A 17,593-nucleotide genomic window follows, 5' to 3' on the forward strand; every position below is an offset into this window, starting at 1 on the left:
TTAAAAGGCTTTTATTTAAAGAAAAAACACTCTGATGAATACACTCCACATTCTACTACACTAAGGAAGTAGAATATGAATGTCATAAAATGCCTATGAAGGCTTGTATGATTATAAAGGAGAGATTATCTTCAGCTGTATTAAGTAGAAGAATCCCCATCAAAGAATTATATTTTTGAATTTGGCTTTGCAATATCCTAACGCATATCAGTTTAAATCATTTTTGACTGACTGCAAATAGCCAAGATAAAGTCCTGAATAGCATGAGATTTCTCAGATCACATGACCGGGACGTTTCCGTGGAGAGCATTAAGCCGAGCACTTCTCTGCCAGTTGCAGGCCGACTCTCTCTGATGCTACCTGCTCTTCTCTCATGGACGTATTTCAGAGAGGCTGTGGATTCTGTGACTCACAGCTGTGTGACAGTATCCATCAGAAGAAGTTTTCTGTGCTCAACCCAGATTCAAAATTCCAACCTAGGATGAAAGTGGGACCTCAGCATTTGGCTGGGATAAAGGCATCAGTACACGAATGTAGCAAACGATTGCTGTGTCCTGGTCTTAATTTACCTTGAGCATTGAGGAATGTTTGGAAATGCTACAGTGAACACGACTGAGCATGTGATGAGGAGAGAATGAATCCCTGCATCCCAAGGAAGCCTCCTACAGTGCCTACCATGGTGTGTCCTGGGCATTCGATTGTCTAGGGGGACACTCAAGCACAGTGGATCACATAGACATTTGAAGGAGAGTGGCATGTGCATGGCGGCCAGGAGAGAATGGGGACCACCTGCTGAGGCTGACTTGGAAAGCTCAAGCTGGAAATAACATCAGAGGAGTAAGCTTGGACCAGGTGGTGGGAGAGCTTGTGATTATGTAGCGAAATTTGGGGTTTATTTGGAGAATGTGGGAGGTCCTCAGTGCTGGACAGTGGCTAAAATTCCTAGCAGTGTTTGAATTTGTCGGTGACAAGTTTTCAAAGAACAATTTGCAAGTGAATCATAACTTTTGGCTCCAGCCAGTGGCTGAATGGTGCCAAGTTTAACATGAGGCCTATGAAAAGCTGTCTATGAATGTGGAACTCAGGTTTCGAGGAAGATGACTGCTTCTTACCATAAAGAAGAAACAGGAAAGGGAGTTAGGGTAGGGGAGAGATGGGGAATTCCTACATGGTCTGTGTGATTCAATTTTTTATGCATTTTATCATATTGCTGAATAATTCAGCAATCACTAGTGTTATGGCTTCATATGGCTTTTTGCCTTTTAGAGCTAGTTTTACATCCAGTAGCTTTGGCTCTTTGATTTTTTTATAATTCTGCACATCTACCTTCATACATGCATACATGCAGAGTACATTTTACCACAGTAATGCGTGATGCCTAACATTAGGAAGGGCCACTTTATTTTAAGCAGTTAGCCAAGATGTTTTTATTGTTATTCATGATGAGGGTAGACTGGAGTCAGCTGCATTTGGACATAGAACAACAGTTCTGGGCTGATGATATGAATATCATTCGTGTACATGGATTTGGGTTGGGTTTATAATGGAGATATTAGCGAACAGGAAGAAAAGCGGTCCAGGGTTAGAAACAGGATGCATAAAGTAAGAGTGAGCAGCTGGAAATGGGGTTCTGTGGGGAGAGTTCAGTGAGAAAGATTGCCATCCAGCAGAGATATTTAAAAGAAGGAATGGTCCAATTCTCTAGTAGTACCAGAATGTCCCCCAGAGCTATGTGAGGTCAGGGGAACATCTTTGGAGACCAGATCCCCATTTACACTTCTTCACTCCCTCTTTCTGGATCCTGTGGGGATTTTCGTTACCCTGGACTACTTTCTAATATCTCCTCTGTAAGCACATCCAATCCAGCTCATTCTTCTTCCATGAAAATTAAGAGCAGATTCATCTGGGTATAGTCTTCATTGATACTTATTTAGTACTGTGTCCAGGCTCATTCAGGTAATAAATGACTGTTTATGCCCATAAACCCCGTGAATCAGATCATATACCCACATTTTGCAGATGAAATCAATGAGAAATTTATATGCTTGTTTTATATTATCTATTTTCATTTTACTGTACTTAATTCAAACATCAGTTATTAGCGTAGTCACTTTAAATCTTTTAACTTTATGAAATTAAAGGGTTTAATTGGTAAAGCAGGGTTTCTTGGAGTCAGTAGAGAAGTGGTGGACTGAAAGGTCATGCATGTAAATTTATTCATGGGGTCAAAGGGTAAAAATGGACAATAGGATCCCAGGTTCTTGAGAGATAGAATGTAGACAAGTTGGTGGCAGGGCAGTCACAGAAAGCTTCAGCCACCTTCTTTCAGATTGCTCTTCATTTTGACCTTCACTCTATTACACAGAACCACCTGTTGACCAATTCTGCTATCCCTTTCCTCTGGAGCACAGAGCAGAAGGCCTGCCCCTCATCTCCCTGCTTTAAATGTAGCTCCAGATCAAAGACTGACATTTTATTGTTTCTGCCCCTTGACTAGTCATAATTATATGGCAATTTCTATATACATATTTTTCCTCTAACATTTCTGCATATGACGATATTGACAATTTTTGCAATTATGTACTTAATTAAGAACAATTTTAATGCTTATATTTAGTCCACTGCTTGTAGAAGCTCAGAAGTTACGAGTGCTATAGAAGTGTACTGCTCCTGCTTGGGACAAATTTAACTTCTTCAGTTCTTGCCTGGCATAGGGAGATAATCTTTTGAAATTTTCATTAATTTAATTAGCAGAATTTGGTGTTTCAATGCAAAACCAAGAAGAACCATCACATTCTTAAACAGTGATGGATGAGAATATGTAAGAAAAATGGTTTAGATTAGTGTGCTCTAATTTTAGGTCATTGGAGATCCACTTAATAGAGTAATCTAAAATAATTTGTGTTTTAGTTCCGCCATGAAAATTATTCTGATGTGTTACACTTCTGGGATCACTTTGTTAAATAATGGTTATTCATTTCTATTCACCTGAAATTACCTTCAAATTGACTTGTTTTCCCGCATATTAATATTCTTATTTTCCGTATTTTTTAATTTGTTAATGCAACATTTAATGACTTTGTTGTTGCTGGTGGATGTCTAAGTTTAATTAGTGTTGTTGTGTAAGACTTGGAACTTTAGAAGCAATGGAAGATGTGGCTCCTAGCGTCAAGTGGTGGGGAGTCTGAGAGTATGCCCCCAGCTGCTGCGGAGGGCTTGTGTGCTGTGTCCTTCCAGCGCTGAGTTTGGATGGATCGGAAGAGGAGTGAGAGAACACAAGGGGCTGGATTTGCTTTTTCACACGAGAACGCTCTTTTAATAACTAACCTATTCCTGTGAGAACAGCATTCATTTACTAGGCCTCACCTCCCGACACCGCTTCAGAGAGGAATTAAGTTTTCCACAAGGATTTGGGAGGATGCATTCAAATCTTAGCAGCACATAAATGTGATACACTATTTTAAATGTGACAGGCAGGGATAATACTAAAACATTCCTCTGTAATTATTCTTGGCAGCCTAAGTAGGAAAATAAAAATCATTATTGTTTTTGAAGACAGGGTTTTGGTCTGTAAACCACTGTAATGCCACTGTAGCACCGGCACTGAACTCATTAGATTTACCTTTTTAAAGTAATAAAACACACACACACACACACACACACAGTACATTTTTGCTCTTTATCAACAAATGTACTATTTCTTCCATTCTACTTCCATATGGCAAAATATATAGATCTTTGATTTCAGGTTGTTCGTCAATACACTCACTGCCATTGTTAATTGATGTTCGTTTCATAGTTGCTTTATGCCTAAACTTTTCTAAGCATTTTGCATTTACACTGTGGTGTGATTCACAGTAACCGCAAGAGATATTTTCTGTTAGGATTCTTATTTTAAAATGAGAGGCATTAAGATGACTTAAATTTAAACTACCGTAGAAAAGAAAACCCATTACAGAAAACCATAATGGTCATAATGCAGAGATTTTCCAGGCTCAATGGGTAATCTACAATGTTAAGTCCTGACCTAAGACACAGGGAAGATTGTAGAAGAGGAGACAGAACATAGGAAATTTCCTGGCCAGAGGACCAGGAAATCCATGAGATTGTGTCTCCTAGAAACAACAGGAAAACAACACCCACGATAACTAAACACAATATAGTGGCTGTCTAAACAAGATTCTAACAATGGTAACACCAATAGACATGATTAACATAAAAGAGAAACTCTCACAGAACCCTATTCCTAGATAGAAAACTAAGTCAACTAAGAACTGTTGGCAGAAGGAGACTTAGTCTTTCCTAGGAATGAGCCTTCTAATTGTTTATCCAATATAAAGTAGTCAGCCCTGAAATCTACACATAAGCTATACTAAATAGATTCAGCAGGTTGTATTCATATTAATATGTGTTTATGTATGTATAATAGTAATAATAAAAAAAAGCTATCAGTTTGAGAGTGAAGGGTGCATGAAAGAAGTTGGATCCGTAAAAAGTAATGGCATCTTGAAAATTTCAGGCAAATGGATGGATCTTGCAAAAACCATATTGAGTGAAGTAACCCACAACCAAAAAGACAAATATAATATGTACTTACTCATAAGTGGCCTTTAGACATAAAGCAAAGAAAAAGCGTACAATATACAACCCAAGAGAACCTAGACAACAAATAGGACCCTAAGGGAGACATGCATGGATCCAAATAGAAAGGAGAAAAAGACAAGCTCTTCTGAGTAAATTAGGAGCAAGGGGTTCACAGGAGAGGGAAGAAGGGAGATGGGAGGAAGGGAGGGAAGCGGAGAAAAATGTATAGTATACAGTAAAAGCAATAGGAAAAGGATATAATCAATTACTAAAAAATATTTTTACAATATTGAGTAGTTATTATTGAAATAGAATCATACAAATGATAATTTGGTACCATTTTAATTGAAATGTATAAAAAGAAAACCCAAGTAAGTTACTCTCAAGAAGTGAGACAGTATCACTGGGACACCTTTGAAGTCACTGTGAACCAGCATGTTGCTGAAGCACAGACCTGTGATGTTCCTTTAACCCCATGGCAGCTCTGATGGAGCCTGAGAACAGAGCAGCACATTCTTGGTGCATGCTCAGTCTCCTTCCTCAGGTCTTCTGCCTTTGTCTTGTTGATGCTATACGGGTGTGAATCAGTAGGTTACTCCATAAACTCGCAGTATGAATCTCTCTTGTTTCTGGTTTCTGAGCATAAATTCTTTTATATGACTTTCCATATGGAAACTATTATGATAAGCCGAGTTTCTGGGCTCTTGCCTCCTTGACTTTGTGTCCTTATGATGTTTTCATAGCTCCCTTTCTGATTTAGATGATCCCGAGTTTCCTGTGGCTTTTGTTTATTTCCTGGTTCTTCAGAGAGTTTTTAGGCTTCTCTCAGTGAAGTGTTTCGATTTCTAGCCTTCTCAGCAGTGTGCCTTACGATACTGTTTTTGTGTTAGAACTACCATCTACGGAAATACACCTTCCTGGGTTACATATATGGTGTATATTGTTATTGTTTCATTTTCCCCTTATAAGCTAATTTATCGAAATGTATCAGGGCTACATGATGAGTGTTGAAGTATCTTTCCATCCTCTAACATTGCTTGCTCTAGACATAAGAGCTAATGGATTTACTCTTTACTGTTGTTTATTTTCTGTCTAGCACTAAATCCAACAATGCAAAAATATTGTGAAAAAAATTTAGAGGAAGAAATTCTTCAAGCACCTTTGAGTGTTTATCAAGTCAAAAATTTAAAACTGTCATGACGAACACATTTCTACTAAAATCTAAGCTAAATGTGCTAAATAACCTGAATAAACATGGAACAATTATTCATAATATTATCTGTTGCTACTACGTCTCAGCTTTCTCCTGACTGCTGTGTTTTGTTTTCTTAGTCTTTCCAGCTGTTCTCTTAGTTGTTAAGAGCGCTTTTCTGAATTTTTTCTTTGTAATTTTGAAAATGAAAGCTAAAGATTTTAAAGTTGAAACACGCAGTCTTTGCATTTAGAGTGAGATTCCACTGTTTAAGTCCCTTGAATTAGGTTGCAATTAGGACAGTCTGTGGGGATTAGTGTCATGGAAGGGGATTATTGGGCTGCTTTTGCTTCATGGAGTACAGAGATATGTGGGCTGGAATCGCACAGTAAGAAGGACTCTGCTTTACATTTTCCATCCTTTCAGCAAAACAGCTTCAACCCCCCCCCAACTTTATGTTGAGTATGACATGACTGCTTTCTAAATGATATGATTTCAGTTTGAAATGTCCTAGAGTTCGAAGGAGGAGCATGTTTATGTCATGAGCATTTTATAGAATTAAAGTTAAGTAGGGACTTGCAGATTATTTTTAAGTTATTTTAATAACTGTTTTAGTTATTTTTATGTAAAACACCATAACCAAGGCTACTTATAAAAAAGTATTTAATTGGGCTTATGATTTCAGAGGATTGAGTTCATCATGGTAGTGCCAAGAAAGAGTGAAGAACCCGGACACATGTTGGTTGGAGCAGCTGAGATCTTACATCTTGGTCTGCAAGTAGGAGTCAGAGCGATCAACTGCTAATGTCATGGACTTTTGAAATCTGAAAATCCATCCTCAGTGACACACCTCCTCTAACAAGACCAGCCTTCTAATCATTCTCATACAGTTCTACCAACTGGGGACCAAATATTCAAGTATATGAGCCTATGGCATCCATTTTCAGGCAAACCACAATAATATAGACAGAGAAACCAAAAATTAGAAAAGTACAAAACCAAAGAAGGCAGTTCTAGAGTCAAAGGAGAAATATTAAGAGATGTGTTTAGAATCTCCCTTAACTAAGTGCTAAACAGTACATACCGGAAAGGACTAGAGAATAGACTCCATACCACTATGGTAAGTACAAGTGATATATGGACCTTGACATGGTTCTGGTTCTGAGAATGGCACCTGTTAGAAAAATGGGTCATATCCAGTGCTGGGAGTGCCTCTGTCATGCCTGGTTCCTGGGAATACAATTTGTTGTAATTCTTAAGACATCAAACATGTCTCCCTATAAGCTAGCTATTCTAATCAGAAGTATTTATCAAAGAGAAGCTGGATTTTGTAGAAAAAATACCTATAAAGCTGTATGTGTATGTTCCTAGCTGTTTTATTTGTAAGAGCCAGAAACTGCAGAAAGATAGCTAAATGGTATCAGTATGTTATGAATGAGCATCTTGTGGCATATTAACAAAGAAATAGTACTGAAAATATAGGAAGTGAGCAATAGATACAAATGGATGATGTTAAAAATGTTACAGTTAGTGAAAGGTACTAGGGAAAAATGAATTCACAGTTTATTATACATTTGTAGAAAATTAATTAATGTATATGAATACGAATTTCATGTTGGGTGGTAGTGGCAGGCACTTAATCTTGGTACTGTGGAGGTAGAGGGAAACAGATCTTTGTGAGTTCCAAGCCAGCCTGGTCTACAGAATGAATTCCAGAACAGCCAGGGCTTTGCAGAGAAACCCTGCCTTGAAAAAAACAAAACCAAACTGATTGATAAGAACTGTAGTACTGTGGAGAGATTGGAATGTGCCCAGTCTAGAAGATAATCACCTTATCTTCAGTGAGTTCTGTCCCTCTAGAACAGCCATACCTAGCTCACCTCTGTGTCAGAACTAAATTCCCATGAATAATAAAAAAAAACTTTTATAATTTATTAACTTCTCAGACTGATAGCTTCTACCAACCTTCAAATTAAAACATTATCAGGTTACATTTCTTGTGCCTATAGAAAAATATCCTCCCATCTCATTGTAACTGACTTTCTGATATGCTACTGATATACCTGCCTTTATGACTTATTTGTTCTGGGAAGCTATTCTACTTCATGAAACTACTTCCATGTTGGAACATGACCTTTGGGATAATCTCAATCTGTTTTCCTGGGCCATGATCACTTAAAAATTCTCCCACATGAACTATCTATTATTCCGTTTAATATGGGAGCTGCAATTTTTTCAATAATAATATGATATAAATAGGCATGGTTCCCTGGGAACCAGGGAAGTTGTACTGAAAGGAATGATAGGAAGGAGAATATGAAGAACTAAGTACTCTAGAGTGTTATTAGAGATGTTTGGTTATCATGGTGATGCCTTCATAGGTACTTAGATAAATACCTATCCATTACTCTTAATAGTTTGGAAATGTATAGTTTATCTGAAAAAATACATAAAAATATCATAAGCCAATTGTTTTTCCAAATGAAGAGTGGGCACAATTGCAACTATTCTTCGGAAGAAGGAGTGGAACAGACAAATCAGAGACTATGGACATTTCTAACCAAGGAAAGCCATGAAAACAAGCTTTTAAATTTGTGGGTGAAAGACAAATGTGGTTGGTAAAATAAAAATGGTTATTGAAGTAGAAAAATGATTGACTTTTCATGATGTAATGGTGTGTTTTAAAATATACTATTCTCCCAACTAGTACAAGAAAGGAGTGGAGCAGAACAGTCAGTTGAATGCTGGAGCATTTGGGTAGCAGGCTGAAGGGTTTTGAGGGCATTCATGGTGGACAGCTTGATGCTTGAAGTGGTAAGAATGGATGAGTGCGCTATGGAAAGCAGCTTATTGATTTGGTAGAATAAACAAGAATAAAAAGCTTAGGCTCTGGAAGTTCCTAGAATAAGTGAATCCTAGAAAAAAAAGTTAATGAAATAAAAAAGGGGATGAATGTAGAGGTACAAGCTCTCAACACAGGCCAGTTGGTAGGAGAGCTTCAGAAATAAGGATGGGTTTGGAAAGTTTACTAGTAAAGTCTTGAGAAGAGGAAGGATGAAGGGCCTGTATTGTTGATGAGCCAGTGCTGGCCTCATAAACACAATGCTGGGTGCTGCGAGGAGTAGTGTTCATTGTCAAGTAGGCATGAACAAAGTACAGGAGGTGTGAAGAGAAGGAAGACCCCTGAGGCTGGTGATTTTCTAGGGCCGATATTTCGGCAGGGAAAATTGACCCTGTTATTCTTTTCTTAAACCTCTGGCTTAATTTTAGATGAACTGTGCGTTTTAGATGCTCCAAGGACTCGCATGACCATCCCAGTTGCTATCAACATTGTAATAAAGCCAATGTTATTTTAAAATCCTTGAATGTTAGCATGTGGAATCTCTTGGGGACTGTAGTGGTCTGAAAGAAAATGGTCCCCAAAGAGAGTGGCTCTATTAGAAGGTGTGGCCTTGTTGAAGTAGGTGTGGCCTTGTTTGAGGAAGTGTGTCACTGTGGGGGCGGAATTTGAGGTCTCTTTTGCTCAAACTTTGCTCATTGTGACACTCAGTCTACTTAGCATTAGGAGGGTCTGTTAGATAGATCTCTATCTTTCTCCTTTTTTTCAGTGGGAAAGGGGTGACTCTGAGGAGGGAATACCTCAGGGATTGATAGGACTATAATATTCCTTGGGTCCAGGTTACTTAAGGCTTGTCTAAGGCACACACTGCTGATAAAAGTGGGAAGGAGAAGGCATCATAAAGCTGTACTGCTTGATGAAGGTGCAGGACCAAAGTGACAACCCTCACCAGCGGCATATAAAAAAGTGCCCTCTGGTTAAAACATACCATACCATTTTCAGATAAACTATGCATCCACGATGCATGGATGATAACAAAGTCATCAACACCATCCCTGACTGTAGAGGTAGAATGTGGGTGTGGCTGCAAAAGAGCAGCTTCTTTTAAAATCAGCCTTATTTTTTATGAGTTGGCATGGCAAAAAAAAAAAAAAAAAAAAAGAGGAGAAAATAGTTTATAAAGACAATGAACATTGTGTTCTCTCTGACAGCCCACCTTCTCAATTGGTGTGAAAAGGCCAGCTGCTATAATGGTGACAATACACTTGCAGATTTCACTCTTTGCTTGAAAGGTTCCTTTAGGCATAGAAAGCCTTTTACTACAGAGTGATGGGCAGGGGTTTGAACTCTGTCTCCAAATTCTCTAATAGGGATGGGTGTTTGCTGTTGGAGCAGTCAGCCCTCATCATTTCATGTGTGTCTACTGGCTGTGGATAAGACTTAACGAGAGGCTATTTCTGAATACACAGAGGTCCTGACAAAGTGGACACTTCAGCTCACTGGCTTCTGATTCTTTGGTGCCTTTGCACAAATCTCCTCAAATGTCAGTCCATTCTCTCTACACCTACATCCCCCAAATCACCCAGTCTTGTAGATTAACCCATCTTTGCACTGGCGAGACTAAAATTGAGGCTAAAATCAAGGGAATTATTAATTTCAAACAGAAAACCAGTTCTATGGTACAATTTTTATATAAACAAAATGTGTAAGCCATAAACTATCCCGTGGCAGGTCATAAAGCAGGGAGGTTGCATTTCTAGGAAGACGGGCGGCCCTGGTTATGCTAGCCAAGCTTCGCTTACACTGCTGGGTCAGGCCTGGCAAACAGCACTGATCACCTAATGGAGAGCCAGGGCTGTTAAACCTTTGCGAATGCATTAAGTTTCTTTGCGAGTGAAAATTGTAGAGTGTGTGTTTGAGCTGGAATAGCAGTAATTTAATATGACCGCGTGAATTTCATACATAAACCATCAGCTGTGCTAGGACTTTGCAAAAACTGTAATTTCTGTGCAGTAGTGCCTTTAAAATGAAACTCATAAAAATTATAGTAAAGGTACTCAGTTGCAGAAGCAGCGGCATTAGTGAATGGGCAAGGCTTGTCTGTGACATCTTTGTCCTGCTTTTCTATCACTCCTACTTTTTAGGGCAGTGTTTTAAGCAAGACATTTTCATTGGCTTTTTTTCCTTTTAAGATAAAATATTTGATGTTCATATTTTTGAATTTGTGAAGGCGTTGCTAGAAAACCATGAGTTCAAAATGTGATATTTATTATAACATTATGTATCCTTATTGAGGAAAATTAAATATTAATAAGTGTTAATGAGTATCCTGATTGTTCTATAAAGAACAATTTGTTCACTCTCAATAAATGAGGAAAGCTGGGGAGAAAGGGCTGAGAAACTATGCCAGATGGGCATGCTGGACTTGGGAAATATCCTTGAAATAAACCTGTAATTCTTCCAAAATTCTCATGGTGATAATTCTGCTCCTAAGGATGGAAGTTTCTGATGATTAAGTTAAGTGCATAAAGTGTGTTTGTAGTCTTTTGGTGAATCTTCATATAATATGCTCTCCAAATGTGAAATTGTTTGGATGTATATTAATACTTGGAATTTACTGAAGTTCAAAATTCTTTTCTTTTACTATTGATCTGAAGGAAAACTTTATGTGTACATATAGTCACATACACACACTCATTTGCACACACACACACACACACACACACACACACACACACACACCCTATTGTGGGAGATTGCTTCTTGCATTCTGCAGTTCACCAGCCTTGAGGTGGGGTAGGCAGCAGCTCCTGACAATAAATGCAGCTGTGTTATGAAGGCATCCAGTTCTGGGAACTGCAAGATCAGTCAGGTAACCAGTGTCCCTGATGAAAGCATTCAACTGGGCGCTCGTAACACAGGGTCTTTACAAACAGAATAAAAAGTTAGGGTGGAAGCAAATGAAAATAGCGTAGCGGTTGCTTGGGATGCGAACTTGTGGCAAGCAGGTATTGTGTGTGAGAAGTGAGCTGCCAGTTTCCAGGAGATACAAGGGATTTATTTCCTGAGGGAAATTGTGAGCATTTTGCCGTGTCTGCTGAGTGTTCTGGCCATGGGCATCTTGTAAATCTTTCTAGTGGTCCTTGTTTGTACATAACCCTGTGTTTTCATTACAAATTCTTTTCTGGTGTTTATCCTAGGTTGCCCTTTTCCCCTAATGAGACTGTTAATTCTCCCTGGTGTGATTACAGACATACCGAAGAGCTTATTGTTGTTTTGTTTCTCTGCTGATCTGAAACATTTTTTGTTTCTACCTAGGACTTTTATAGTATGAGCCACATTGGAAACAAATACACACTTAACTTAGAACAGTTGAAACATTCTTTTTCATTTTTTGTTAATAAACTTTGACCCACCTCTCTTCCCTACAATGGATATTTCACATTCTTAACTATTTCTATTGCTTTGTGTTCCACAGAGTCTAATTTGGGCTGCCTGTATTTTGGAACTCTCCATTGGAGCATGGTGGACTCACTAGTGGATGCACAACTGGACACTGTCCTTCCCTGTCTCCTAGTCTATGTTGGCTGCCCATTGTTAATTTAAATGTCATCCGGTGCAGACTATTGGGCAGGCCCAGACTGTGAAGGACATGGGCTAGTAAGTAGGCTCATCACTGAGTGCATGATCTCCATAGCTGCCGTGTGCTTACATGACGGTATTCACTCCTCGTCTCCCTCTTCAGGATCCTGCCCTTTTCTTCTCTGTCTTCTGGGCCGTAAGGACATGGTGCTATACATGCTTTTTAAATTTTTTTTAAAGGCTGAGAACCTTTTGGTTTTGGTTGGGAAAATCTGTACTATTGCTTCAATATTTTTGTTTGTTCTTAGACTGTTTGCATGATTTTATTTCACTTGTATTAATCTTGGTAGGATGTACGAATCTAGAAATTCATCTCTTTCAAACTTTTTCAGATTTGGTGGAATATAAGGTACATCTGTCTGATTTTCTGAATTTCAGTGATATGTGTTATGGCCCTCTTCATCTCTAATTAATTTCACCTCTTTCTTTTTGTAAATTTGGCAAAAAGCTTGTCAATCTTGTTTATTTTATCAAAGAACCGACTCTTCATTAAATCTTTGAATTTTTGTTTCTATTTTATTAATAGTTGCTCTGACCTTAGTAATTTCTTACAATCAACTACTCTTGTTTTAGTTTATTCTTATTTTTCCAAGTCTGTAACATTCACCATTAAATTTTTTATTTAAGATTTCAGTATAAATTTTCTCTTACGGCTATTTTCATTGTGTTCCATAGGTTAACAAGTTATATCTTTATTTTATTCAAATATTGGAAATTTTGAATTTGCATAATGACTTATTCTGTAGCCCCTTGTGGCTAGAGTCATCTGGGAAGATGGAATCTCATTTGAGGAACTGCCTGCATCAGATTGGCCTGAAGTAAAATTATGGGACAGTTTATTGATTAATGATTGATGTGGGAATTCCTGGCCCACTCTGGGCAGTGCTGCACCCCTGGTTATGAGAAGTCAATGATCAGTGTTCATCTCTGGCTTCTGCTTCAGTTCCTGTTTCCAGGACTGGTCTACAGGTTCCTACTCTGACTTCCTTTCATGATGGACTGTAAACTGTAAACATTAATAAACCCTTCCCACTCACATTGGTTTTGGTTATAATGTTTATCAAGCAACAGAGAGCAAACTAGGATACATATCTATCATCCAATAATGTGATGTTTATTCTCCACGAATTTGTGTGCTTTGTGTAGTTTCTCTTGGTGATGATAAATAACTTTATTACATTATGGTCATAGAAAATACAAAAGTAATTTTTCCAAATACATTAAGACTCATTTTTGTGTCTCAGATGTGATCTATAGTGGAGAATGTTTCATGTGCTGGTGTTGGGGTTCAATGTTCTATGGATGTCTGCTAGGTACATCTTGTCTTGCTTGATCCTGTGTATGTCTTGGTTATACTGTCAAAGTTTCTGTGAGATCATGAGTCTATCTGCCCTGTTGTGTCTGAAAAAAATGCTGTTTCCTTAAACTCATCCACCAGCCTTGGGTCTTACAAGATCTCTGCCCTCTCTTTCACACAGATATCTGGGCCTTGAGGGGAGAAATGTGACATAGATACAACCATTTAGGGTTGACCATTCCAAAGTCTCTTATTCTCTGCATGTTGATCATATGTAGGCTCCTGTATTAGTTACAATCTTTTACAAGAAACTTCTCCCTTGAGGGGTGAGTGGTGTACTTACCTATGGGTATAGCAAATTTTTCAGTAGAAGTTGTATTATTGTGATTTAGCAGAATACTAGTAGTTGGTTTTTCTCTCATTAGAGGCCCATGGCTATCTAATTTCTGATTCTTGATCTCAACTGATGGTGTCAGGTATGGTTCCATCTTATTGAGTAATCTTTAATTTTATTAAGTGCTCACATCAAAACAAACAAACAAATGAACAAAACCAAAATGAAACCTAGAGAGATCTCCTCTTACTAATTTAATTGATGTGTTTGAAAGATTTAGAAAAATAAGAACAAATGACATCTGAAAAGAGTAGACAGGCAGAAACAATCAATCTTGGGGCTTAAATTAATTAAGTAGTAATCAAAGTATGAATAATCAATGAAACAAAGAATTCAATCTGTGAAAAATTAACCAGATTGAAAAACTATTAGCCAAATTATTAACCAAAGGAAGAAAAAGATAAAAATTACCAGAATTAGAGGTAAAAAGGGAGACATTCTAACAGACATTGAGGAAATTCAGAGGATCACAAGGACATACTTTAAAAATCTATATTCCACCTAATTGGAAAAACTGAAAATAAAGGGATGAATTTTTTTGTATATACAATCTATACCAAAGTTAAATCAAGGTGAAATAATTTAAATAGATCCATTTTATCCAATGATGTAGAAGTTGTAATAAAAATCAATCTCCCAAACTGCTTGTACTCGTTTCCTTACGGGGAATTACCCAGGCAGAAGGATGTCAGGGGTATCCAGAGTAAAGGTGGCAGCCTTGGCAGATCCTGCCAGCTAGATCACAGGCGATCTGGAGCTGACACAGGAATCAGGGCAAAGCGTATATAATAAGTAATAAAAGACCGGTTTTCCCTCATAGTGACCTGGGATGTCCTTCTGTATGCTGCAAATAGGTGTTTCCTTTATTGGTTGATTAATAAAGTTGTTCTGGCTTATGGCAGGGCAGAATATAGCAAGGTGGGAAATCCAAACAGAGTTATAGAGAGAAAGAAGGCAGAGTCAGGGAGACACATGTAGCTGCCGAAGGAGTAAGATGCCAGAACATTACCAGTAAGGCACAGCCATGTGTCGATACTCAGATTAATAAAAATGGGTTAATTTAATTGTGAAACTTGTCAGTAATATGTCCGAGTCATTGGCTAAATTATAACTGATATTAAGCTTCTGAGTCTTTATTTGGGAACTGGCAGGTGGGAAAGAAAAACTCCCTTTACATATGGCATTCAACATGAGACACGAACGCATGACTCAGATTGTCTCATGCTCTACTGACTGAAATTTTCTTAGATTAGTAAATAGTTTTCCTACGTGTATATCCATTGTCCTAAAACAGGTAAGTTGTAGTTACATAAGTATTGTTATCATTTTCTCTCACTTCATTTAGTAGGCAATAGGGAATTAAGTGGGTTTTGTGAATTTTATGTGTTCTCTAAATGTGAGTGTGTTTTCCTTGGCATGAGAAAAATTTCCAAATTAATAGTAAAAAGATAAATTCTCCCCTCTGTGTCCTGACTAGTCTGAGTGAGCAGTTTTCTTAGACATCTAGGTATGAGTTACAGACTTGGCAGAATAGGCCTGTCACACTCCCTGCTTTCAGCCCAGAATCACTCCTGTTAATTCTGAAAACCGAGAAAGGGATATGTAAGCATTCAGTAAGTACTTGTTGAATTTGTCAGCAAATAAGTGTGGAGATGAATGTCATTGTAGGAAATATAAACTGTGGGTATAACTTCACTGAGAGCTTGCTTGTGTGACTCTGTAGTTACTCTGCTCTGCATCCTTGCTTTATCCATCTTCAAGTTATAACCTCCCTGCATTGCAGTGTCTTATCCATGCCCTGAAACAACAACAAACTTGTCTCATGTGTGTTGTGAGACAAGCGTACTGACAAAGGCGTTTGCATCAATACGTAGATAGTTCTGGTAGTAAGAGTAGCACCTATCATTTATTGCTATTGTTTTAGACAAGAGAAAAGACCTGTGCCATATTATGCACAAAACAAAAGCAAAATAAGTTGATACATGCTACAATTTAGGTGAAAATAGAATTTATTTCCAAGTAAGTCTAGTACAGAAGACATCAGTATCTCTTACTTTTCTTCTTCCATTTTTACTTTTATTTCGTAAATGTAGCCTAACCCAAGAAAGGACAATGGAAGGAAAAGGGAAAATAGACTATTTTTAAAAAGCATGGGAGAAAACATCAAAGACAATAAACAGTGAGCCAAAGGAAGATGTCCGAGAAGGCAGGGTACTCCCAGCCCAGGGCTCTAATGAACTGTGCAGTGCTGTTTTCCTTGATCCAAGCTTCAAAGAGAAACTCTTTGATTAGCAAACTAGATTTTGCAGTAATTGTCTGCCTCATCTTCATATGAATTTGCAGGAACTGTTACAGCTTCAAGATTTACTGAGGAAAGGAGTTTTCCTTGGTTTTGCAGACACTGGGAGCTGGGAAGACAAATCCCCAGGTGCCCTGGCTCTGTCCTTCTTGACATTGCCCCATCCTCTGACTGTGGGGAAAGTGGCAAACCCTGTAAGAAGTAATTGTATGAGCATAGACAAGTTGGGTTGGAAAGGTTGGGGAAAAGGGGTCACAGGATTAGAACTATAATAAGGTATCACGTGATGATAGCTGCTGGGTTGAATGTAGAGGTTGTGTGCTTGGTCTGACTTAAACACACTGTTCATTTGCATCGTGAAACGAAGACTCATATTATTTTTAGAAAAACACAACCTAAAGATTCCTTTAATTAGGAACTGTAAGTTAAGTTTGTTTGGCCATCATATTTCTTCTTCAGATTTAAGGTAGAATTGATTTGACTTTTGCACTTGGACAGTCACATCCTGTTGTTAGAATACTAGAAAGTATTTGACTTTGGTTTGATTTATTTTACTTGGCCTGAAAAGACCAGAGATGAGACAACTCATGATTATGAATAGAATTTCCTGGGAAGCAAATTTAGTTCAATGGGAGCAATTGCTGTCTTTCAGTAATAGTGTCTTAGAAGAAAGAAGCAAGGCCAATCTTTCCGCTATTGTGTACCTATGTCTCAAGCTCTCATAGTCATTTTCTTTACCCAGATGTGATGGGGACCTTACAGGACATACTGTTACACCAACACAGATTCAAAATTGTGAGAGTCCTTGGTTATAAAATTTTAAAAAATCAGTGTTTATGAATGATGTTTTCAGGAAAAGAATTATTATTTAAGCTTCTCTTAGGTAACTGAAAATAATATAATATCCTTGCATAATTTTAGTAAATATTGTTCACCTCTGTTTTGAAAAGGAAACAATAAAGCTTTGGAAGAAAGGTGCACTCTTCGAAAAGCAAATATATACCTAATATTTTAATGAAATAATTCCTACTAATGCTTTAGCTCTGAATAGAATATTGCATTCAGGAATGACATGTAAGAGGAGAGCTTATTTTAAAGGAGAGTTTAATAACAAAGGGATTAACATTCTTTTTACTGATGTTTGCTTTAATGAAAATTGCATTTAATTAAATTGTATTTCTTTTGGGGCAAACTGTTGCTGAAGTGAAGGGAATCAAGTTAAAATTAAATAGCAAATCCATTTCTTCCTTTCTATAGCCATCTCTAAGCTCTAAGTCCTTAGTTTTCTTAGTTGGCACAGATCAAGTCTCTCTCATCTGGAATGCTTGGGACCAAAATTCTTCATA

The 17,593-nt window shown here is 37.8% G+C and overlaps 1 protein-coding gene across 3 annotated transcripts in view; it reads left to right on the plus strand.

The window, feature by feature from the left end:
* Nucleotides 1–17,593, plus strand: part of Ccser1 (coiled-coil serine rich protein 1) — a 1,153,064-nt gene that overhangs the window by 17,517 nt on the left and 1,117,954 nt on the right. The window contains exon 2 of one of the 3 annotated variants that reach the window (XM_050162333.1): nucleotides 12,094–12,275. The exons of the other annotated variants lie outside the window; for them this stretch is intronic. The gene's annotated coding sequence lies outside the window, so the exon portion shown is untranslated. The remainder of the gene's footprint in view (nucleotides 1–12,093; nucleotides 12,276–17,593) is intronic. 3 annotated transcript variants of the gene reach the window in all.

This window comes from Alexandromys fortis, unplaced genomic scaffold (assembly GCF_014885135.2).
Source record: "Alexandromys fortis isolate MF-2015 unplaced genomic scaffold, M_Fortis_MF-2015_v1.1 scaffold_117, whole genome shotgun sequence".
Taxonomy (NCBI): domain Eukaryota; kingdom Metazoa; phylum Chordata; class Mammalia; order Rodentia; family Cricetidae; genus Alexandromys; species Alexandromys fortis.